A 24,069-nucleotide genomic window follows, 5' to 3' on the forward strand; every position below is an offset into this window, starting at 1 on the left:
CGGAATTCCAAACCCGGAATTCCCATCCCGGAATTCCAAACCCGGAATTCCCGGCCCGGAATTCCCATCCCGGAATTCCCATCCCGGAATTCCCATCCCGGAATTCCCGTCCCGGAATTCCCGTCCCGGAATTCCCGGCCCGGAATTCCAAACCCGGAATTCCCATCCCGGAATTCCCAGCCCGGAATTCCCGGCCCGGAATTCCCATCCCGGAATTCCCGGCCCGTTCTGGGGCTCTCCCGGATTCCCGGGGCCGGCGGGACCCGAATCCGCGAGTTTTTGCCCCAATTCTGTGCCCAGAGCAGCGAACGTGGAACCAGGCCGCGTTTTCTGTCTTTTATTTTTATTTTTTTAGGGATTCCGGAACAGCAAGGGAGGGCAGGAAGGGGGTTGGATTTTTAATTTTTTTTGCATTTTTTAAATTTATTTTTTAAGGGGTGTCTCTGATGTCGTTTGTTTGAAAAGGAGGAACAGGAGGAGACCAAGGGCTGGAAATTTGGGGGTTGCCACCATTTAAAAATACTTTTTTTTGGTGGTTTTACCCAAAAGCTTCCGAGCTGGAGGCCTGGGCCAGGGGATGGTGCCCAAAGCCCCGAAATTCCCTGGATTTAGAGAGAAAAAGGAGGAGAAAAAGGGACAGAGGAGCCACCCCCGCGCCCCTTTAGGGTTTGGGGATTTGGGATTTGGGATTTGGGATTTGGGGTTTTGGGAGTTTGGGGCTGTGGGATTTGGGTTTTTGGGATTCTGGGGATTTGGGTTTTTGGGATTTGGGGATTTTAGGGTTTGGGGGTTTTGGGATTTTGGGTTTTGAGGTTTTATGTTTTTGGGATTTTGGGGGTTTTGGGTTTAGGGGATTTAGGGGCTTTCAGTTTTTGGGTTTTTGGGATTTTGGGATTTTGGGGTTTTGGGGTTTTTGGGATTTGGGGATTTTAGGGTTTGGGGGTTTTGGGATTTTGGGTTTTGGGGTTTTATATTTTTGGGATTTTGGAATTTTGGGGGTTTTGGGTTTAGGGGATTTAGGGGCTTTTGGATTTGGGGTTTTTGGGATTTTGTGTTTTGGGGATTTTGTGTTTTTGGGATTTTGGGATTTTGGGATTTTGGGATTTTGTGATTTTGTGATTTTGTGTTTTTGGGATTTTGGGATTTTGGGGTTTTGGAGTTTTGGGGTTTTTGGGGCTTTGGGATTTTGTGGTTTTGGGATTTTGTGTTTTTGGGTTTTTGGGATTTTGTTTTTGGGATTTTGGCATGGTGAGGGTTTGGGGGTTTGGGGTTTTCCCTCCCAGGCAGCTGCCTTGGCCCGATTCCCGCGGGATTAACCCCAAAGCCGCGTTTGCGTCACCCCGTGACGGGGCTGACAGCGCCGCCAATTAACGCTCACGCGCTGCTAATTAAACCTTGCGAAAGGCGATGAAACCCAAGCCCAGACCTGGAATCATCCGCGGGGCCGCCGCGCCCCCGGATTTGGGGGTTCACTTTTTGGGATTTCCAGCCGCGCCCCCGGATTTGGGGGTTCCCTTTTTGGGATTTCGAGCCGCGCCCCCGGATTTGGGGGTTCACTTTTCGGGATTTCGAGCCGCGCTCCCGGATTTGGGGGTTCACTTTTCGGGATTTCCAGCCGCGGCCCCGGATTTGGGGGTTCCCTTTTTGGGATTTCCAGCCGCGCTCCCGGATTTGGGGGTTCACTTTTCGGGATTTCCAGCCGCGGCCCCGGATTTGGGGGTTCCCTTTTTGGGATTTCCAGCCGCGCTCCCGGATTTGGGGGTTCACTTTTCGGGATTTCGAGCCGCGCTCCCGGATTTGGGGGTTCACTTTTCGGGATTTCCAGCCGCGCCCCCGCATTTGGGGGTTCACTTTTCGGGATTTCGAGCCGCGGCCCCGGATTTGGGGGTTCACTTTTTGGGATTTCCAGCCGCGCCCCCGGATTTGGGGGTTCACTTTTCGGGATTTCGAGCCGCGCCCCCGGATTTGGGGGTTCCCTTTTTGGGATTTTGAGCTGCGCTCCCGGATTTGGGGGTTCACTTTTTGGGATTTTGAGCCGCGGCCCCGGATTTGGGGGTTCACTTTTCGGGATTTCGAGCTGCGCCCCCGGATTTGGGGGTTCACTTTTTGGGATTTTGAGCCGCGGCCCCGGATTTGGGGGTTCACTTTTTGGGATTTTGAGCCGCGGCCCCGGATTTGGGGGTTCACTTTTTGGGATTTCGAGCCGCGCCCCCGGATTTGGGGTTTCCGTGCTCCCGGATTTGGGGTTTTCCCTTTTTTTGGGATTTTGAGCCGCGCTCCCGGATTTGGGGGTTCACTTTTTGGGATTTTGAGCCGTGCTCCCGGATTTGGGGTTTTCCCTTTTTTTGGGATTTCGAGCCGCGCCCCCGGATTTGGGGGTTCACTTTTTGGGATTTTGAGCCGTGCTCCCGGATTTGGGGGTTCACTTTTTGGGATTTTGAGCCGTGCTCCCGGATTTGGGGTTTTCCCTTTTTTTGGGATTTCGAGCCGCGCTCCCGGATTTGGGGGTTCACTTTTTGGGATTTCCAGCCGCGCCCCCGGATTTGGGGGTTCACTTTTCGGGATTTCCAGCCGCGCCCCCGGATTTGGGCTTTTCCCTTTTTTGGGATTTTGAGCCGCGCCCCCGCATTTGGGGTTTTCCCTTTTTTTGGGATTTTGAGCCGCGCTTATCACTGAGCCTTATCAGGAGCCGTGTCAGTGATCCTTATCAATCACTGATCCCTATCATTGATCCTTGTCACTGATCCTTATCACTGATCCCTGTCATTGATCCTTGTCACTGATCCTTATCGATGAGCCTTATCAGGAGCCGTGTCAGTGATCCTTATCAATCACTGATCCCTGTCATTGATCCTTGTCACTGATCCTTATCGCTGATCCCTGTCATTGATCCTTGTCACTGATCCTTATCGATGAGCCTTATCAGGAGCCGTGTCAGTGATCCTTATCAATCACTGATCCCTGTCATTGATCCTTGTCACTGATCCTTATCACTGATCCCTGTCATTGATCCTTGTCACTGATCCTTATCGATGAGCCTTATCAGGAGCCGTGTCAGTGATCCTTATCAATCACTGATCCCTGTCATTGATCCTTGTCACTGATCCTTATCGCTGATCCCTGTCATTGATCCTTGTCACTGATCCTTATCGATGAGCCTTATCAGGAGCCTTGTCATTGATCCTTGTCAGCAGCCTTGTCATTGATCCTTATCGCTGATCCTTGTCATTGATCCTTGTCATTCATCCTTATCATTGATCCCTGTCATTTATCCTTATTAGTGATCCTTATCAGGAGCCTCATCATTGATCCTTGTCATTGATCCTTGTCTTTGATCGAAATCCTCCCTCAAACCCCAAATCCCTCCCGGGGTCCCTCCGGGGGCCCTGCTGCCACCGGGGATGCCGAATTTTGGGGGATTTGGGGGACTTTTGGGGATTTTCGGGGGATTTCGGTTTTTTTTGGGATTTGGGGTGATTTCTGTTTTTTTTTTGGGATTTGGGGTGATTTCTGGTTTTTTTGGGATTTGGGGTGATTTCTGTTTTTTTTTTGGGATTTGGGGTGATTTCTGGTTTTTTTGGGATTTGGGGCCGCAGCCGCTCGGCGCTGCCAGCTCCCCCCCTGGCGGCCGCTCCGCGCATTGCAGCGGCCTCGGCCCGGCCTTGGCCGCTCCCGACCCGAACCGAACCGAACCGAACCGGCCCGGACCGGCCAGAACCGAACCGAACCGGCCCGAACCGGCCCGAACCGGCCAGAACCGAACCGGCCAGAACCGACCCAAACGTTCCCGATCCTTCCCGAACCGGCCCGAACCGAACCGAACTGGTCCGAATCGGCCCGAACCGGCCCGAACCGAACCTTCCCGAACCGACCCAAACCTTCCCGAACCGTCCCGAACCGAACCGAACCGGCCCGAACCGGCCAGAACCGAACCGGCCAGAACCGACCCAAACGTTCCCGAACCGTCCCGAACCGTCCCGAACCGTCCCGAACCGGCCCGAACCGAACCTTCCCGAACCTTCCCGAACCGGCCCGAACCGGCCCGAACCGTCCCGAACCGAACCGAACCGGCCCGAACCGGCCCGAACCGACCCAAACCGAACCTTCCCGAACCTTCCCGAACCGGCCCGAACCGGCCCGAACCGTCCCGAACCGTCCCGAACCGAACCGAACCGAACCGGCCCGAACCGGCCCAAACCGGCCCGGACGGACCCGGACCCTCCCGGGCCAGGCGGCACCGGGCGGGCGGAGAAATCCCGGCCCGGGACCGGGACCGGGCGGCGGCTCCGAGCGGGGCCCTCCCGAGGCCGGTCCGGTTTCCCCGGTTCGGTTTTTCCCGGTTCGGTTTCCCCGGTTCGGTTTTCCCAGGTTCGGTTTCCCCGGTTCGGTTTTTCCCGGTTCGGTTTCCCCGGTTCGGTTTTTCCCGGTCCGGTTTTTCCCGGTCCGGTTTCCCCGGTCCGGTTTCCCCGGTTCGGGTTTCCCCGGTCCGGTTTCCCCGGTTCGGTTTTTCCCGGTTCGGTTTCCCCGGTTCGGTTTTCCCAGGTTCGGTTTCCCCGGTTCGGTTTTTCCCGGTTCGGTTTCCCCGGTTCGGTTTTTCCCGGTCCGGTTCTTCCCAGGTTCGGATTTCCCGGGTCCGGTTTTTCCCGAGTTCCGTTTTCCCGGTTCGGTTTTTCCCGGTTCGGTTTTTCCCGGTCCCGTTCTTCCCGGGTTCGGTTTTTCCCAGGTTCCGTTTTCCCGGTTCGGTTTCTCTGGGTTCTCTGGGAATTTTATGGATTTCCCCCCAAAGCAGCAGATTCCCAGCAGCACAAAAAGGGGGAAAATCGGGTTTTTAACCATTTATTTTGAATTTTATGGATTTCCCCCCAAAGCAGCAGATTCCAGCAGCCAAAAAAGGAGGAAAATGGGATTTTTTTACCATTTATTTTGAATTTTATGGGTTTTCCCCCAAAGCAGCAGATTCCCAGCAGCACAAAAAGGGGGAAAATCGGGTTTTTAACCATTTATTTTGAATTTTATGGATTTCCCCCCAAAGCAGCAGATTCCAGCAGCCAAAAAAGGAGGAAAATGGGATTTTTTTACCATTTATTTTGAATTTTATGGGTTTTCCCCCAAAGCAGCAGATTCCCAGCAGCACAAAAAGGGGGAAAATCGGGTTTTTAACCATTTATTTTGAATTTTATGGATTTCCCCCCAAAGCAGTGGATTCCAGCAGCACAAAAAAGGGGAAAATCGGGTTTTTTTAACCATTTATTTTGAATTTTATGGGTTTTCCCCCAAAGCAGTGGATTCCAGCAGCCAAAAAAGGAGGAAAATGGGATTTTTTAACCATTTATTTTGAATTTTATGGGTTTTCCCCCAAAGCAGTGGATTCCAGCAGCCAAAAAAGGAGGAAAATGGGATTTTTTTACCATTTATTTTGAATTTGATGGGTTTTCCCCCAAAGCAGCGGATTTCAGCATTTCAGCATCAGCGGCGGCTCCTCCCGGGAGGAATAAATAGCGCGGGATGGAGCCCGGGGGAAGGAACATTTCCTGACCTTTTCCCAGACATTCAAATCCCGCTGGAATCGCGGATTTCCAGCAGCGGAGCCGAGCTGCGCATGGCAAAAACGGAGAAAAAATCAGATTTGATAAAAATGATGATTTTTCCCTTTTTCCAGCTGCAGCAGCGCCGCTTTCTGGGGGAATAAATTGGATTTTTGGGGTGTCTGCACCTGCCGGCGGCGGCAGAATTCTGCCCCGGCGGTTTTGAGGCAATAAAAGGGGATTTTGGGGTGGGGAATTCTGCCCCGGCGGTTTTGAGGCAATAAAAGGGGATTTTGGGGTGGGGAATTCTGCCCCGGCGGTTTTGAGGCAATAAAAGGGGATTTTGGGGTGGGGAATTCTGCCCGGCGGTTTATGGAGCCTCTCTGCGGTGCTCATTACCAGCGCGGCGCTGCTTTTGGGTTGTTTTAACGGGGATCTTTTATTTTATTATTCGCTTTTTATGGCTATATATATATATTTTTTCCCCCTTATTTTCTTTCCGAGGTAGAACCGAAAAAAAAAAAAAAAAGGGAAAAGGAAAAAAAAAAAAAAAAAGGAAAAAATGCCATGCGCAGCCCCCCGTGCCTGGAGGGATCGGTGTAAAATCCGGAACAATTTGTCACTTAGAGCAGGAAATAAAAATGATGGATCGGAGGCCGGGCCGGGCTCGGCGGAGGCTTCACCTCCTGCTCGGGAGAGGGGAGAGGAGGCAGAAAAATCGGGATTTTGGGGGGAAATCGGGATTTCAGGACAGAAATTGGGGTTTGGGGGAGAAAATTGGGATTTTGGGGGGGAAAACCGTGATTTTTGGGGGGGGAAAAAGTGGGATTTTGAGGGTGGAAATTGGAATTTTCAGGGGAAAATTGGGGTTTTTTTGGGGAAAATTTGGGTGCTGGGGGGATTTTTGGGGTTTGAGGTGTGGGAAGGAAGGAAGGAAGGAGGGAAAAAGAGGAAAAGGTGGGGGGAAAAGGGGAAAGAAGGGGGAAGGCAGGGAAAAGAGAAAAAAAAGGGGGAAATGGGCGAAAATGGGGGGGAAATGGAAAGGGTGAAAAAAGGGAAAATAGGGAAAAAGGGGGGGAAATGGAGAAAAAAGGGGAAAATAAGGGGGAAAAGGGGGGAAAAAGGGGAAAAAAGGAGGGGAAAAAAGGGGGAAAAAAGGGGGGAGAAAGGGAAAAAAGGGGGAAAAAAGGGGGAAAAAAAGGGGGAAAAAGGGATTTCTCCCTCCCTGGGCCCGTCCTTCCTCCCGGGGCTGCCTCTCCTTCCCCTGCCTCAGTTTCCCCGTGCCCGGCCCGTGCCAGGGAGGGCCCGAGGGGGGCGAGGGGCGCCCCTCCCCCCCCTCCCCTCCCCCCCTCCCCTCCCCCCTCTCCCCTCCCCTCCCCTCCCCCTCCGCAATTCCTTTTGCTCCTTTTTCTCTCCCGTGCCGATGGAAATGGCGCCGCCGCCCCGCGCGGCTCTTCGGGCTTTTGGGGATTTTTGGGGCTTTTTTGGGATTTTTGTATTTTTTCCATATTTCTGTTTTTTTTGGGTTTTTTTTCCGCCCGTTACCATGGAAACCTTCCCGCGGCTGCGCTCCCCGCGGGACAAACGGGACACGGGGACACGGGGACAGCCGGGGACACCTGGGGGGACAGCCGGGGACACCTGGGGACACCTGGGGACACCCGGGGACACCTGGGGACACCCGGGGACACACGGGGACACCCGAGGACACCTGGGGACACCCGGGGACACCTGGGGACACCTGGGGACACCCATGGGACACCCATGGGACACCCGGGGACACCTGGGGACACCCTGGGGACAGCCGGGGACACCCGGGGACACCTGGGGACACCCATGGGACACCCATGGGACACCCGGGGACACCTGGGGACACCCTGGGGACAGCCGGGGACACCCGGGGACACCTGGGGACACCCGGGGACACCTGGGGACACCTGGGGACACCTGGGGACACCCATGGGACACCCGGGGACACCTGGGGACACCCGAGGACACCCGGGGACACCTGGGGACACCTGGGGACACCTGGGGACACCCATGGGACACCCATGGGACACCCGGGGACACCTGGGGACACCCGAGGACACCCGGGGACACCTGGGGACACCCGGGGACACCTGGGGACACCCGGGGACACCTGGGGACACCTGGGGACACCCGGGGACACCTGGGGACACCTGGGGACACCCGGGGACACCCGGGGACAGCCCCGAGCAGCACGGGGGGCACTGGGGGGTTGGGGGATTTGGGGACACTGGGGACCCAAATTCCCCTTTTCCAGCCCCAAATTCCCCTCTCCCAGGTCCAAATTCCCTTTTTTTCCCCCCGATTTTCGCCCGGGACATCCGGCAGGGAGCTGGGATGGGGAAACTGAGGCACGGCAGGGCCGGGGTCAGCCCGGGGCTGCGACTGTCCCCTCGTGTCCCCTCGTGTCCCCTCGTGTCCCCAAGCTCCGGGTGACCTTTCCCGCTGTCCCCGCCTCGCTCCCGGCTTTTATTCCCGGTTTTATTTTTTATCTTTCCCCGCTCGCGCTGCGGGATTGGATTTTCCCGTCGCAGTGCGGGGGGAGGGAGCCCCGGCCCCGGCCCCGGCCCCGAACCCCCAAATCCTGGGAGAGAACCCCAAATCCTGTCCCCGAACCCCAAATCCTGGGAGAGAACCCCAAATCCTGGGAGAGAACCCCAAATCCTGTCCCCGAACCCCCAAATCCTGTCCCCGAACCCCAAATCCTGGGAGAGAACCCCAAATCCTGTCCCCGAACCCCAAATCCTGGGAGAGAACCCCAAATCCTGTCCCCGAACCCCAAATCCTGGGAGAGAACCCCAAATCCTGTCCCCGAACCCCCAAATCCTGGGAGAGAACCCCAAATCCTGGGAGAGAACCCCAAATCCTGTCCCCGAACCCCCAAATCCTGGGAGAGAACCCCCAAATCCCTGTCCCCATCCCCGTCCCCTCCAGCCCCTCCCAGTGCTCCCCATTTTCCCCCAGGCCGCCCAAACTGGGGAGGGGGCTCCGGGCTCCGGGGGGCTCGGGGGTCCCGGGGGGCTCCGGGGTTCGGGGGTCCCGGGGGTCTTGGGGGGCTCCGGGGTTCGGGGGTCCCGGGGGTCTTGGGGGGCTCCGGGGTTCCGGGGGTCTTGGGGGGCTCCGGGGGTCTTGGGGGGCTCCAGGGTCCCGGGGGTCTTGGGGGGCTCCGGGGTTCCGGGGGTCCCGGGGGTCTTGGGGGGCTCCGGGTTCCGGGGGTCTCGGGGGTCTTGGGGGGCTCCGGGGGTCTCGGGGCGGAGCCGCGGCCGAAATGGGGAAGGAAACAAAGGAAGGAGAAAAGGAGAAACAGAAACTGGAAAAGGGGAGGGGGCGGCACCGGGGCTGGGGGGATTTGGGGGCCCGGGGGTCCCGGGGCCGCGGTTTGGGGGTCCCCCCCTGGGCCGGAGCCCCCCGGCCCCGGGCTCCCGTTAACGGCCGTTAATTACCGCCCTGCTTTAATTAACGGCCGGGACGGCTCCGCCGCAGCAGCGCCGCCGGGGAGGGGACAGGGGGTGGCAGTGTCCCCAAGGGGGTGGCAGTGTCCCAAAGGGGGGTGGCAGTGTCCCAAAGGGGGTGACAGTGTCCCCAAGGGGGGGTGGCAGTGTCCCCAGGGGGGGTGGCAGTGTCCCAAATGGGGGTGGCAGTGTCCCCAGGGTGGGGGTGGCAGTGTCCCCAAGGGGGTGGCAGTGTCCCAAAGGGGGTGACAGTGTCCCCAAGGGGGGTGGCAGTGTCCCCAGGGGGGGTGGCAGTGTCCCCAAAGGGGGTGGCAGTGTCCCCAGGGGGGGTGGCAGTGTCCCCAGGGGGGGTGGCAGTGTCCCCAAGGGGGGGGTGGCAGTGTCCCCAAGGGGGGTGGCAGTGTCCCCAAGGGGGGGTGGCAGTGTCCCCAAAGGGGGTGGCAGTGTCCCCAAGGGGGGTGGCAGTGTCCCCAAGGGGGAGTGGCAGTGTCGGTGGGGACACCTTGGGGACACCTTGGGGACACCTGGAGACATCTTGGGGACACTTGGGGACATCTTGGGGACACGGGGACACCCTGGGGACACCCTGGGGACATCTTGGGGACACCTGGGGACACTTGGGGACATCTTGGGGACACGGGGACACCCTGGGGACACCCTGGGGACATCTTGGGGACACCTGGGGACATTTTGGGGACACCTGGGGACACGGGGACACCCTGGGGACATCTTGGGGACACCCTGGGGACGTTTTGGGGACACCTGGGGACACGGTGCCACCCCCCCCGCCCCAGGCGCGCTCACGTGCGCTGCTCCGCGTTCCCGCCAGAGGGCGCGCGCGGCCCCGCCCCCGGCCCCGCCCCCCGGCCCGGGTCCTCCCGTCCGGCAGGGGGCGCACGGCCCCGCCGCGCATGCGCACACGGAGCGGCTGAGACGGGGGGGGCACTGAGAGACCCCCGGGGCTTCCCTGGGTCTGTCCCAGCCTGTCCCGGGTCCGTCCCGGTCTCTCCCGTGCCTATCCCGCTCTATTCCGGTTTATCCTGGGTCTATCCCGGTCTATCCCTGGCCTGTCCCGGCTCTGTCCCAGGTCTATCCCGGGTCTATCCCGGCTCTGTCCCAGCTCTGTCCCGGCTCTATCCCGGCTCTGTCCCTGGCCTGTCCCGGCTCTGTCCCGGGTCTATCGCGCTCTATCCCGGGTCTATCCCGGGTCTATCCCGGCTCTGTCCCGGCTCTGTCCTGGTCTATCCATGGCCTGTCCTGGCTCTATCCCGGCTCTGTCCCAGTCTATCCCTGGCCTGTCCCGGGTCTATCCCGCTCTATCCCGGTGTATCCCGGCTCTGTCCCGGCTCTATCCCGCTCTATCCCGGTTCTATCCCGGCTCTGTCCCGGCTCTATCCCGCTCTATCCCGGTTTATCCCGGCTCTATCCCGGTCTATCCCGGCTCTATCCCGGTCTATCCCGGTTTATCCCGGTCTATCCCGGCTCTATCCCGGCTCTATCCTGGTTTATCCCGGCTCTGTCCCGGGTCTATCCCGGTCTATCCCGCTCTATCCCGGTCTATCCTGCTCTATCCCGGCTCTGTCCCGGGTCTATCCCGGCTCTATCCCGGGTCTATCCCGCTCTATCCTGGTCTATCCCCGCTCTATCCCGCTCTAGCCCGGTCTATCCCGCTCTATCCCGGTTTATCCCGGCTCTATCCCGGTTTATCCCGGCTCTATCCCGGCTCTATCCCGCTCTATCCCGGTTTATCCCGGCTCTATCCCGGTCTATCCCTCGCCTGTCCCGGCTCTGTCCCGGGTCTATCCCGGCTCTATCCCGCTCTATCCCGGCTCTATCCCGCTCTATCCCGGTTTATCCCGGCTCTATCCCGGCTCTATCCCGCTCTATCCCGGTTTATCCCGGCTCTATCCCGCTCTATCCTGGTCTATCCCGGCTCTGTCCCGGCTCTGTCCCGGTCTATCCCGGCTCTATCCCGGTCTATCCCGGCTCTATCCCGGCTCTATCCTGGTCTGTCCCGGCTCTATCCCAGCTCTATCCCGGTCTATCCCGGCTCTGTCCCGGCTCTATCCCGGTCTATCCCGGCTCTATCCCGGCTCTATCCTGGTCTATCCCGGCTCTGTCCCGGCTCTATCCCGGTCTATCCCGGCTCTATCCCGGTCTATCCCGCTCTATCCCGGTCTGTCCCGGTTCTATCCCGGTCTATCCCGCTCTATCCCGGTCTATCCCGGTCTGTCCCGGCTCTATCCCGGTCTATCCCGCTCTATCCCGGTTTATCCCGGTTCTATCCCTGGCCTGTCCCGGTTCTATCCCGGTCTATCCCTGGCCTGTCCCGGCTCTGTCCCGGCTCTATCCCGGCCTATCCCGGCTCTATCCCGCTCTATCCCGGCTCTATCCCGCTCTATCCCGCTCTATCCCGGCTCTATCCCGGTCTATCCCGGTCTGTCCCGGCTCTATCCCGGTCTATCCCGCTCTATCCCGGTTTATCCCGGCTCTATCCCGGTCTGTCCCGGCTCTATCCCGGTCTATCCCGCTCTATCCCGGTTTATCCCGGCTCTATCCCGGTCTGTCCCGGCTCTATCCCGGTCTGTCCCGGCTCTATCCCGGTCTATCCCGCTCTATCCCGGTTTATCCCGGCTCTATCCCGGTCTGTCCCGGCTCTATCCCGGTCTGTCCCGGCTCTATCCCGGTCTATCCCGCTCTAGCCCGGTCTATCCTGCTCTATCCCGGTTTATCCCGGTCTATCCCGGCTCTATCCCGGCTCTAGCCCGGTTTATCCCGGCTCTATCCCGGCCTGTCCCGGCTCTGTCCCGGCTCTATCCCGGTCTATCCCTGGCCTGTCCCGGTCCCGCCCCTGCCCGCACGTGTCGCGCTCCCCGCGGGGCCCCGGGGCGGGGCCTGTCTCTGACCACGCCCACCCCGCGCGGCAGCCCCGCCCCTCGCCGCCGAGGCCCCGCCCCCGCGGCGCCCCATTGGCCGCGGCGCCGTTAGCTGCGCGCGGCTCTCGCGAGAGCCGGGCGCGCGGGGCGGGGGGGCGGCGGCGGCCCCAGCGCGAGCGGCGGCGGCGGCGCGCGGGCCCGGCCCGGCTCCCTCAGGTAACGGCGGCGGCGGGGCGGGGCGGCCCCGGGGGCGGCGGTGGCGGCGGCGGCGGCGGCGGGGCGGCCCCGGGGGCGGCGGGAGCCGCGGCCGGCCCCTCCCCCCACAACTCTCCCCGAGTTTTCGTGCGGCCGTGGCTCCGCCCGCCCCGCCCCCGCGCTGAGTGGCGGCGCGCCTCGGCCAATCGCGGCGCGCGCCGCCCCTGAGCGGCGGGAGCGCCGGCCAATGGCGGCAGAGGGGGGCGCCGCTAGGCGGGAAAGCCCCGCCCACGGGGCGGGGCCGCGCGGCGGCGAGGGGCCCGGGCGGGGCGGGGGGAGCCCGGAATGGGGCTGGGGGTGAGGGGAGCCCGAAATGGGGCGGGGGGAGCCGGGAATGGGGCTGGGGGTGAGGGGAACCGGAGTGGGGCGGGGGGTGAGGGGAACCGGAGTGGGGCTGGGGGAGTTCAGGGGTGACAGGACCCCGAAATGGGGCTGGGGCTGAGGGGAGCCGGAGTGGGGCGGGGGGACCCCGAAATGGGGTTGGGGGTGAGGGGAACCGGAGTGGGGCGGGGGGTGAGGGGAGCCAGGAGTGGGGTTGGGAGAGCCAGGAGTGGGGCGGGGGGAGTTCAGGGCTGACAGGACCCCGAAATGGGGCTGGGGGTGAGGGGAACCGGAGTGGGGCTGGGGGTGAGGGGAGCCAGGAGTGGGGCTGGGGGAGTTCAGGGCTGATAGGACCCCGAAATGGGGCTGGGGGCTGAGGGGAGCCAGGAGTGGGGCTGGGGAAGTTCAGGGCTGATAGGACCCCGAAATGGGGCTGGGGGCTGAGAGGAGCCAGGAATGGGTCTGGGGGCTCAGGGGAGCCCCGGGGTTCCGGGGGACTGGGGCTCTGCAGGGAGCTGCAGGCTGGGGGGCTCTGGGGGTCTCGGGGTGCAAACAGGGGCAGCGCCTGCAGGGGTTTTGGGTGGGGGGTTCAAGGGAGGGGGATTCCATGGGGAGCCTCTGTGCTGGGGGTCTCTGAGGTGAGGAGGGGTCTCTGTGACAGGGGTCTCTGTGCTGGGGTCTCTGTGCTGGGGTCTGTGTGCTGGGGAGGGGTCTCTGTGCTGGGGTCTCTGTGGTGGGGAGGGGTCTCTGTGACAGGGGTCTCTGTGCTGGGGTCTCTGAGGTGAGGAGGGGTCTCTGTGCTGGGGGTCTCTGTGCCGGGGTCTCTATGGTGGGGAGGGGTCTCTGTGGTGGGGAGGGGTCTCTGTGCTGGGGTCTCTGTGGTGGGGAGGGGTCTCTGTGCCGGGGTCTCTGTGCTGGGGTCTCTGAGGTGAGGAGGGGTCTCTGTGACAGGGGTCTCTGTGCCGGGGTCTCTGTGCTGGGGAGGGGTCTCTGTGGTGGGGAGGGGTCTCTGTGGTGGGGAGGGGTCTCTCTGTGCCAGGGTCTCTCTGGCTCCGCTCCCTACGGGGTTTTGGCCCTGCTGCTGTGCCCGGGTGGGTTTCGGGGCGCAGTCGCTCTGGGAGCCCCAAACCCGCCCCGTTCCTGTGGAAAAGTTCCTGGTTTCGGGGTGCTCCTGAGCCGTGGGACACCCGCGGGTTGTTCCACTGGGAATTTCAGCCTTTTCCCGGGATTTGTCTGTGTTTTCCTGCATCCCTGGGCTGTGCAGCAGAGCCCTGGGATCTCTGGGAGCAGGAGAATTCGGGGCTGCCCACCCGGCGGGCGCGGGACCCTCCCTGCTCGGGGCAGGGCCGGGGGTCCCTGCTGGGAGGCAACTCCCGATCCCTGATCCCTGCCGCTGTTCCCCTTCCCTCCAAACCCCCGAGCCGGCGCAGGGGGGATTCCGGGGGGATGTGGGGTGGGAATCCCCCTCGTGCTGGGAAATGGGGAACCCGAGAGAGGAACCGGCTGGGGCTGCGGTGTCCCTGCTGAGGGGGGGAACGGCCTGGGGAATAACCCTGGGAGCTGCTCAAAGTCCTGGGGAATAACCCTGGGAGCTGCTGGTCCTGGGGAATAACCCTGGGAGCTGCTGGTCCTTAGGAGGAGAGGGAATAACCCTGAGAGCTGCTCAAAGTCCTGGGGAATAACTCTGGGAGCTGCTGGAACGTCTTGGGGAATAACCCTGGGAGCTGCTGGTCCTTAGGAGGAGAGGGAATAACCCTGGGAGCTGCTCAAAGTCCTGGGGAATAACTCTGGGAGCTGCTCAGAATCCTGGGGAATAACCCTGGGAGCTGCTGGTCCTGAGGAGGGAAAGGAATAACCCCAGGAGCTGCTGGAACATCCTGGGGAATAACCCTGGGAGCTGCTCAAAGTCCTGGGGAATAACTCTGGGAGCTGCTGGTCCTGAGGAGGGAAAGGAATAACCCTGGGAGCTGCTGGTCCTGGGGAGGAGAGGAAAGAATAACCCTGGGAGCTGCTGGCAGCATCCCGGGCAAGGCAGGCCGTGCTGAGGCCGGGCTGGGGCCGCTCCGGGCCAGGGCTGGAAGGGTCCCTGGGCTGGAAGGGTCCCGGGCTGGAAGGGTCCCGGGCTGGAAGGGTCCCCGGGCTGGAAGGGTCCCCAGGCTGGAAGGGTCCCCAGGCTGGAAGGGTCCCGGGCTGGAAGGATCCCCGGGCTGGAAGGGTCCCCGGGCTGGAAGGATCCCCGGGCTGGAAGGATCCCGGGCTGGAAGGATCCCCGGGCTGGAAGGGTCCCTGGGCTGGAAGGGTCCCCAGGCTGGAAGGGTCCCCGGGCTGGAAGGGTCCCTGGGCTGGAAGGGTCCTGGGCTGGAAGGATCCCCGGGCTGGAAGGATCCCGGGCTGGAAGGATCCCGGGCTGGAAGGGTCCCCGGGCTGGAAGGATCCCCGGGCTGGAAGGATCCCGGGCTGGAAGGATCCCGGGCTGGAAGGATCCCCGGGCTGGAAGGATCCCCGGGCTGGAAGGGTCCCCGGGCCAGGCCCGTGCCCACGGCGCCGTTCTGGGTGTCAGGGAAGGAGCTCTGCCTTGCCTTTGGCTTTGGACTCGTTTTCTGCCGCGTCCCACGTGATGCTGCTGCGCCTCTGCTTGGGTTTATTTATCCTCGGACTTTCTTGGGGCCTTCTTTTTCTTTCTTTTTAGTTCTTCCCCCTTCTTTTCCCCCCCCTTCTTTTTCCCCCCTTCTTTTTTCCCCCACTTCTTTTTCTTTCCCCTCTTTTTTTTCCCATTCCTGGCTCTGTGAACCGAGGCCAGATTTCCCAAACTGCAGCCAGGGAGGAAACACTGGAGGTGCTGAGGAATTCCCAATGGATGCTCCCCCTTTTCCTGGGGCTGTCCCTCACCTTTCCTTTGTTTTCCCGTTTTTTTGGCATCTCCCTGTTCCCAAAACCCGCAGGATCCCTTTAGGATGCTGGTGGCTCCATCTCGTGAAGCTTCACTTGGAGTTCTGGGAGCTCCTGTCGGGAATGGGGGCTCTGCTGCCCACAAAGCACAGCTCAAACCGTGGCTGCAGCACCTGGGCTCTCTGCACTCCTTTCTCTGCACTCCTTTTTCTGCAATCCCTTTCTGCAATCCATTTCTGCAGACCCTGGAGCATTTCTCTGTCCCCTCAGATTTTTAGGGCTCGTGCATCAAACAGCGGCACCCCAAAACCCCCCGAAAGCTGAACGAAGGTGGGATGGGATAATGCCAGGTGCCACAGGAGGTTTTTGGCACGGGGAGGGCACTGTGGGGCTCCCTGGCCCCATTGTTGGGTTCACGGGCAGGGTTTTGTCGAGGCGCTCGCTCTCACCCCGCGCTCCTCGCAGCCCTGACTTTGCTCTTCCCTTCAAACCATCCACACACATCGGCAGGGAAAATATGTTCCAGCTCAGCTCGGGGCTCTCGTGCCTCGTTTGCAGCAGCTTTCATTGAAACAAGGGCTCTGAAGTGGCGAAATAATTTCAGGAAATGGGACTCCAGTTTCTGGGTCGCTCAGGCATTTCCGAGGTATAAAATACTGCGCGCTCCGAGGCCGCGGCGGCCGCGGGGTAATGAGGGGCCGGGCGCGGAGCAGCGGCTCTCCGAGGCCTCCCCTTGCTCCCGTAAAGCTGAGTTATTTCCCCGCGCCGCCGTAGATCTCGGCACGGCCGGGATGGATCGCCCCGGAGCTGCTGCTGCTGCCCGCGCCTCCGCCCTGGCGGCAACGGGAAGGGATTCCTGCCGGGGTTTGGGCCTGGCGCTGCGTTTGTGCCGGGCTCGGGCACAGGTCGTGCCCCTGGGGCGGGCAGAGCTCCGGGTCTCACAGGGCTTGGGGCTCCTGGAGGTGATTTGGAGCTCCTGGAGGTGATTTGGAGCTCCTGGAGGTGGCCACGAGCTCCTGGAGGCGGCCACAGGCTCCTGGATGTGGCCACGGGCTCCTGGAGGTGATTTGGAGCTCCTGGAGGTGATTTGGAGCTCCTGGAGGTGGCCACGGGCTCCTGGAGGTGGCCACGAGCTCCCTGGAGGTGGCCACGGGCTCCTGGGGGTGATTTGGAGCTCTGGAGGTGGCCATGGGCTCCTGGAGGTGATTTGGAGCTCCTGGAGGTGGCCACGGGCTCCTGGAGGTGGCCACGAGCTCCCTGGAGGTGGCCATGGGCTCCTGGGGGTGATTTGGAGCTCTGGAGGTGGCCATGGGCTCCTGGAGGTGGCCACGGGCTCCTGGAGGTGGCCACGAGCTCCCTGGAGGTGGCCACGGGCTCCTGGGGGTGATTCGGAGCTCTGGAGGTGGCCATGGGCTCCTGGAGGTGATTTGGAGCTCCTGGAGGTGGCCACGGGCTCCTGGAGGTGGCCACGAGCTCCCTGGAGGTGGCCATGGGCTCCTGGGGGTGATTTGGAGCTCCTGGAGGTGGCCACGGGCTCCTGGAGGTGGCCATGAGCTCCCTGGAGGTGATTTGGAGCTCCTGGAGGTGGCCACGGGCTCCTGGAGGTGACCATGGGCTCCTGGAGGTGGCCATGAGCTCCCTGGAGGTGATTTGGAGCTCCTGGAGGTGGCCATGGGCTCCTGGAGGCTGCTCGGAGCTCTGGAGGCCGCTCCAGCCTCAGGGACTTCCCTTTGGCTCCGGAGGTCCTGGAGCCACCAACTGCCACCAAAGAGGGCCCAGACGCTCCCGAATCCCTGTCCGGGTGCTCTGGCCGAGGTCAGGGCTTTGCTTTGAGGTGACAGGACGGTGACAATGCCCCTGTCCCTGTCCCTGTGGTGGGAGGACGGTGACAATGTCCCTGTCCCTGTCCCTGTGGGTGACAGGATGGTGACAGTGCCCCTGTTCCTGTCCCTGTGGGTGACAGGATGGTGACAGTGCCCCTGTTCCTGTCCCTGTGGGTGACAGGATGGTGACAATGTCCCTGTCCCTGTGGTGGCAGGACGGTGACAATGTCCCTGTCCCTGTCCCTGTGGGTGACAGGATGGTGACAGTGTCCCTGTCCCTGCCCCTGTGGGTGACAGGACGGTGACAATGCCCCTGTCCCTGTCCCTGTGGGTGACAGGACGGTGACAATGTCCCTGTCCCTGTCCCTGTCCCTGTGGGTGACAGGACGGTGACAATGTCCCTGTCCCTGTCCCTGTGGGTGACAGGACGGTGACAATGTCCCTGTCCCTGTCCCTGTCCCTGTGGGTGACAGGATGGTGACAGTGTCCCTGTCCCTGTCCCTGTGGGTGACAGGACGGTGACAATGTCCCTGTCCCTGTGGGTGACAGGACGGTGACAATGTCCCTGTCCCTGTCCCTGTCCCTGTGGGTGACAGGATGGTGACAGTGTCCCTGTCCCTGTCCCTGTCCCTGTGGGTGACAGGATGGTGACAATGCCCCTGTCCCTGTCCCTGTGGGTGACAGGATGGTGACAATGTCCCTGTCCCTGTCCCTGTCCCTGTGGGTGACAGGATGGTGACAATGCCCCTGTCCCTGTCCCTGTGGGTGACAGGATGGTGACAATGTCCCTGTCCCTGTCCCTGTCCCTGTGGGTGACAGGATGGTGACAATGCCCCTGTCCCTGCCCCTGTGGGTGACAGGACGGTGACAATGCCCCTGTCCCTGTGGGTGACAGGACGGTGACAATGTCCCTGTCCCTGTCCCTGTGGTGACAGGACGGTGACAATGCCCCTGTCCCTGTGGGTGACAGGACGGTGACAATGTCCCTGTCCCTGTCCCTGTCCCTGTGGGTGACAGGACGGTGACAATGCCCCTGTCCCTGTCCCTGTGGGTGACAGGACGGTGACAGTGCCCCTGTCCCTGTCCCTGTGGTGGGAGGACGGTGACAATGCCCCTGTCCCTGTCCCTGTGGGTGACAGGATGGTGACAGTGCCCCTGTCCCTGTCCCTGTGGTGACAGGACGGTGACAATGCCCCTGTCCCTGTCCCTGTGGTGACAGGACGGTGACAATGCCCCTGCCCCTGTGGGTGACAGGACGGTGACAATGCCCCTGTCCCTGTCCCTGTGGTGACAGGACGGTGACAATGTCCCTGTCCCTGCCCCTGTGGATGACAGGACAGTGACAGTGTCCCTGTCCCTGTGGTGACAGGACGGTGACAGTGCCCCTGTCCCTGTGGGTGACAGGACGGTGACAATGCCCCTGTCCCTGTGGTGACAGGACGGTGACAGTGCCCCTGTCCCTGTGGTGACAGGACGGTGACAGTGCCCCTGCCCCTGTCCCTGTGGTGACAGGACGGTGACAATGCCCCTGTCCCTGTGGGTGACAGGACGGTGACAGTGCCCCTGTCCCTGTGGTGGCAGGATGGTGACAATGCCCCTGTCCCTGTCCCTGTGGGTGACAGGACGGTGACAGTGCCCCTGTCCCTGTGGGTGACAGGACGGTGACAATGCCCCTGTCCCTGTGGGTGACAGGACGGTGACAGTGCCCCTGTCCCTGTGGGTGACAGGACGGTGACAATGCCCCTGTCCCTGTCCCTGTGGGTGACAGGATGGTGACAATGCCCCTGTCCCTGTCCCTGTGGGTGACAGGACGGTGACAATGCCCCAGGACCCTCGTGGTGTCACCGAGGGGCAGAGGAGGGGCTCTGGCAGGGACGGAGCTGCCCGGGGCTGCTCCAAGGCTCTTCCAGCGAGAAATGAAGGTTTTGCACATCCCCAACACCCCTAAGGCCGTGAGGTTTTGGCTTTTTGGGGATCCTCTCGGAGCCCCAACACCCAGAAAGGCCCAGCCCCAGGGAGCTGCTGGCGCTTGGCGGAGGTTTCTGCTTAAACACCCTGTGGCTGGGGGGGATTTGTTTCCAGCGAGTTCCCTGCCAATATTCCAGTTTATACAGTTGGGTTTGCTTTGCTTTGTCAAGCCCACGGAGCGTGAGGGAGTTGTGCCTCCGGAGCAGGTTTTATAGCTGGGCTCTTGGCCTCCTTTCTCACACGGCAATTTTAAGCTCTCGCAGCTTTCTGGTTACAAAGCAAACACTCTCCCTCCTTCCCTCACACCCCAAAATAACCTGAAAATGTGAATTTAGGCACAAGAGCCGCCCTGGGGGGGCCTCTCCCTGCAAAACTGAAAGTCTTTCGCAATTTCCATGGGTGGATCCGGCTGGGGAGAGGCAGGGAGAGCTGCGGGCACCCCGAGGGGCAGGAGCAGCACTGGCAGCAGCCCCGAGTCTGATGTGTGCAGGGGCAGGAGCAGCCCTCAGCCTGGTGTGAGCAGCTCCAAACAGATTTTGGGGTTCAGGAGGAGCCCTCAGCCTGGTGTGAGCAGCTCCAAACAGATTTTGGGGTGCAGGAGGAGCCCTCAGCCTGGTGTGAGCAGCTCCAAACAGATTTTGGGGTTCAGGAGGAGCCCTCAGCCTGGTGTGTGCAGCTCCAAACAGCTTTGGGGTGCAGGAGGAGCCCTCAGCCTGGTGTGTGCAGCTCCAAACAGATTTTGGGGACAGGAGGAGCCCTCAGCCTGGTGTGAGCAGCTCCAAACAGATTTTGGGGTTCAGGAGGAGCCCTCAGCCTGGTGTGAGCAGCTCCAGACAGCTTTGGGGTGCAGGAGGAGCCCTCAGCCTGGTGTGAGCAGCTCCAAACAGCTTTTGGGGTGCAGGAGGAGCCCTCAGCCTGGTGTGAGCAGCTCCAAACAGCTTTGGGGTTCAGGAGGAGCCCTGGCAGCAGCCCTGAGCCCGGTGTGTGCAGCCCCAGGTCGCCCCGAGTCCCACAGCAGCAGGGCTGAGGTGCCAGCCCAGCTCCACAGAGCAGCTGGGACCCAGTCCCGGCTCTTCCCTGGGTTTTTTGGAGCAGGTGGGACCCAGTCCGGCTCTTCCCTGGGTTTTTTGGAGCAGCTGGGACCCCATTCCTGCTTTCCCCTGGGTTTTTTGGAGCAGGTGGGACCCAGTCCCGCTCTTCCCTGGGTTTTTTGGAGCAGGTGGGACCCAGTCCGGCTCTTCCCTGGGATTTTTGGAGCAGGTGGGACCCAGTCCGGCTCTTCCCTGGGTTTTTTGGAGCAGCTGGGACCCAGTCCGGCTCTTCCCTGGGTTTTTTGGAGCAGGTGGGACCCAGTCCCGCTCTTCCCTGGGTTTTTTGGAGCAGCTGGGACCCCATTCCTGCTTTCCCCTGGGTTTTTTGGAGCAGCTGGGACCCAGTCCGGCTCTTCCCTGGGTTTTTTGGAGCAGCTGGGACCCAGTCCGGCTCTTCCCTGGGTTTTTTGGAGCAGGTGGGACCCAGTCCCGCTCTTCCCTGGGTTTTTTGGAGCAGCTGGGACCCCATTCCTGCTTTCCCCTGGGATTTTTGGAGCAGGTGGGACCCAGTCCGGCTCTTCCCTGGGTTTTTTGGAGCAGGTGGGACCCCATTCCTGCTTTCCCCTGGGTTTTTTGGAGCTGGTGGGACCCAGTCCCACTCTTCCCTGGGATTTTTGGAGCAGGTGGGACCCAGTCCCGCTCTTCCCTGGGTTTTTCGCCCGAAGAGCTGGAGCTGTGGGTTGCTCCCCCAGGGGAGGATGGATGGTGCTCGCAGTCAGCCCGGGCTGGCACGGGCAGGGCACAGCAGCAGCCCTGGCCAGGACAGGGCTCTGTCCCTGCCCTCCCGGGTGGCTCGGGAAGCTCCGGGCTGGCCACGATGCCCTCAGGAAAACCACGGGAGCCTTTCCTGGCCGGCCTCGGAGCGCTCTGCTTCCTTCCTCCGTTTTCAGGGGAAACCTCGGCTCTTCTGGGAGCCTGGGGACAGCCTGGGGACAGCCTGGGGACAGTCTGGGGACAGTCTGGGGACAGCCTGGGGACAGCCTGGGGACAGCCTGGGGACAGTCTGGGGACACAGCCTGGGGAGAGTGCAGGGACACAGCTTGGGGACAGTGCAGGGACACAGCTTGGGGACAGTGCAGGGACACAGCCTGGGGACACAGCCTGGGGACAGTGCAGGGACACAGCCTGGGGACAGCCTGGGAGCCTGGGGACAGTGCAGGGACACAGCCTGGGGACACAGCCTGGGGACAGCCTGGGGACAGTGCAGGGACACAGCCTGGGGACAGTCTGGGAGCTTGGGGACAGTCTGGGGACAGCCTGGGGACAGTGCAGGGACACAGCTTGGGGACAGTCTGGGAGCCTGGGGACAGTGCAGGGACACAGCCTGGGGACAGTGCAGGGACACAGCCTGGGGACAGCCTGGGGACAGTCTGGGAGCCTGGGGACAGCCTGGGGACAGTGCAGGGACACAGCCTGGGGACAGTCTGGGAGCCTGGGGACAGCCTGGGGACAGTGCAGGGACACAGCCTGGGGACAGTGCAGGGACACAGCCTGGGGACAGCCTGGGGACAGTCTGGGAGCCTGGGGACAGCCTGGGGACAGTGCAGGGACACAGCCTGGGGACAGTCTGGGAGCATGGGGACAGTGCAGGGACACAACCTGGGGACAGTGCAGGGACACAACCTGGGGACAGTGCAGGGACACAGCCTGGGGACACAGCCTGGGGACAGCCTGGGGACAGTGCAGGGACACAGCCTGGGGACAGTCTGGGAGCTTGGGGACAGTCTGGGGACAGCCTGGGGACAGTGCAGGGACACAGCCTGGGGACACAGCCTGGGGACAGTGCAGGGACACAGCTTGGGGACAGTCTGGGAGCCTGGGGACAGCCTGGGGACAGCTTGGGGACAGTCTGGGGACAGTGCAGGGACACAGCCTGGGGACAGTGCAGGGACACAGCTTGGGGACAGCCTGGGAGCCTGGGGACAGTGCAGGGACACAGCCTGGGGACACAGCCTGGGGACAGTGCAGGGACACAGTCTGGGGACACAGCCTGGGGACAGCCTGGGGACAGTGCAGGGACACAGCCTGGGGACAGTCTGGGGACAGCCTGGGGACAGTCTGGGAGCCTGGGGACAGCCGGGGGACAGCACACGGACACAGCTTGAGGACAGCCTGGGGACAGCACAGGGACACAGCCTGGGGACAGCCTGGGGACACGCAGCCCTGTGCTTCCTTCTCCCGGGCTGGAAATGGCAGCGGGGCTGCCTCCCCTCCCCGTGCTCCCCCAGAGCGATTCGGGGCTGGCACCGGGGCTTTGTGTGTTCTCCTGGAAGCCAGAGGCTGCTCCAGCCCCGGTCTGCAGCCATCCATAATAATCTGGTTCCTTGCCGTTTGTGTTTGAATGGGTTTGTTTGTGCTCCTGGCACGGCTCCCGGGCTGGCAGAGCTGCCCAGAGGAGCCGGGCTGGGCTGGGCAGAGTTAACCCCACGGAGCTGGGCAGAATTAACCCCACGAGCTGGGCTGGGCTGGGCAGAGTTAACCCCATGGAGCTGGGCAGAATTAACCCCACGAGCTGGGCTGGGCTGGGCAGAGTTAACCCCACGGAGCTGGGCTGGGCTGGGCAGAGTTAACCCCATGGAGCTGGGCAGAATTAACCCCACGGAGCTGGGCTGGGCTGGGCAGAGTTAACCCCACAGAGCTGGGCAGAATTAACCCCACGAGCTGGGCTGGGCTGGGCAGAGTTAACCCCACGAGCTGGGCTGGGCAGAGTTAACCCCACGGAGCTGGGCAGAGTTAACCCCACGAGCTGGGCTGGGCAGAGTTAACCCCACGAGCTGGGCTGGGCAGAGTTAACCCCGCGGAGCTGGGCAGAGTTAACCCCACGAGCTGGGCTGGGCAGAGTTAACCCCACGGAGCTGGGCTGGGCTGGGCAGAATTAACCCCACGAGCTGGGCTGGGTGGCCACTGGCTGAGCTCTGAATTAGCCCCATGGGGCTGGGCTGGCCTGGCCACTGGCTGGGCTCAGAGAATCAACCCCATGCTAGGTTTTTATCCACAAACTGCCCCAAAAAGCGGGCAGCCTTGTGCCAGCCGACGTTGCCCCGTGCCAGCTCGTTCTCTGCCCTGCCTCGCTGCCCTCCTGCCCTGCCCTCGTGCCCCTGTCCCCCAGCTCCCTCCCGGGCCAGCCCGTGCCAGCAGCCTGCTCTGTGCCTCCCCAGGCTGAGCCTATTTTTAGGAGTGGCTCTCGCAGCCCTGCCGGTTTTGGTTCACGCTCGGTGCAGCCCTCGGCTTTAATTTTGTGGTCACGTTAATGTGGAGTTTGTCCTCGTGGTTTACAGGCATAACCCAGAGCTGTGGGGGTGCTGCTGGAGAGGGATCCCTGCTGGAAAAGGGATCCCAGGTGGAGAGGGATCCCTGCTGGAAAAGGGATCCCTGCTGGAAAAGGGATCTGTCCTGGAGAGGGATCCCAGCTGGAGAGGGATCTGTCCTGGAGACTGATCCCAGCTGGAAAAGGGATCTGTCCTGGAGAGGGATCCCAGCTGGCACAGAACAGTGTCTGCACACCCCCACCAGTGTTTCTTAGGGCCTGCAGCATTCCTAGTGCAGTTCCCAGTACATTCCCAGTGTATTCCCAGTGCAATTCCCAGTGCTGTTCCCAGTGCAGTTCCCAGTGCATTCCCAGTGCAGTTCCCAGTGCATTCCCAGCACAATTCCCAGTACATTCCCAGTGCATTCCCAGCACAATTCCCAGTACATTCCCAGTGCATCCCCAGTGCATTCCCAGGACAATTCCCAGTGCATTCCCAGTGCATTCCCAGTGCATTCCCAGTGTATTCCCAGCACAATTCCCAGTGCATTCCCAGTGCATTCCCAGTGTATTCCCAGCACAATTCCCAGTGCAT

At 61.6% G+C, this 24,069-nt stretch overlaps 1 protein-coding gene across 5 annotated transcripts in view; it reads left to right on the plus strand.

The window, feature by feature from the left end:
- Nucleotides 1-12,004: 12,004 nt before the first annotated feature.
- Nucleotides 12,005-24,069, plus strand: part of LOC110480537 (cyclic AMP-dependent transcription factor ATF-7) — a 69,632-nt gene continuing 57,567 nt past the window's right edge. For all 5 annotated transcript variants that reach the window (XR_014950376.1, XR_014950377.1, XM_085562802.1 and 2 more), the window contains exon 1: nt 12,005-12,096. The gene's annotated coding sequence lies outside the window, so the exon portion shown is untranslated. The remainder of the gene's footprint in view (nt 12,097-24,069) is intronic.

Source organism: Lonchura striata, chromosome 29 (assembly GCF_050655825.1).
Source record: "Lonchura striata isolate lonStrDom1 chromosome 29, ASM5065582v1, whole genome shotgun sequence".
In the NCBI taxonomy this organism is placed as follows: domain Eukaryota; kingdom Metazoa; phylum Chordata; class Aves; order Passeriformes; family Estrildidae; genus Lonchura; species Lonchura striata.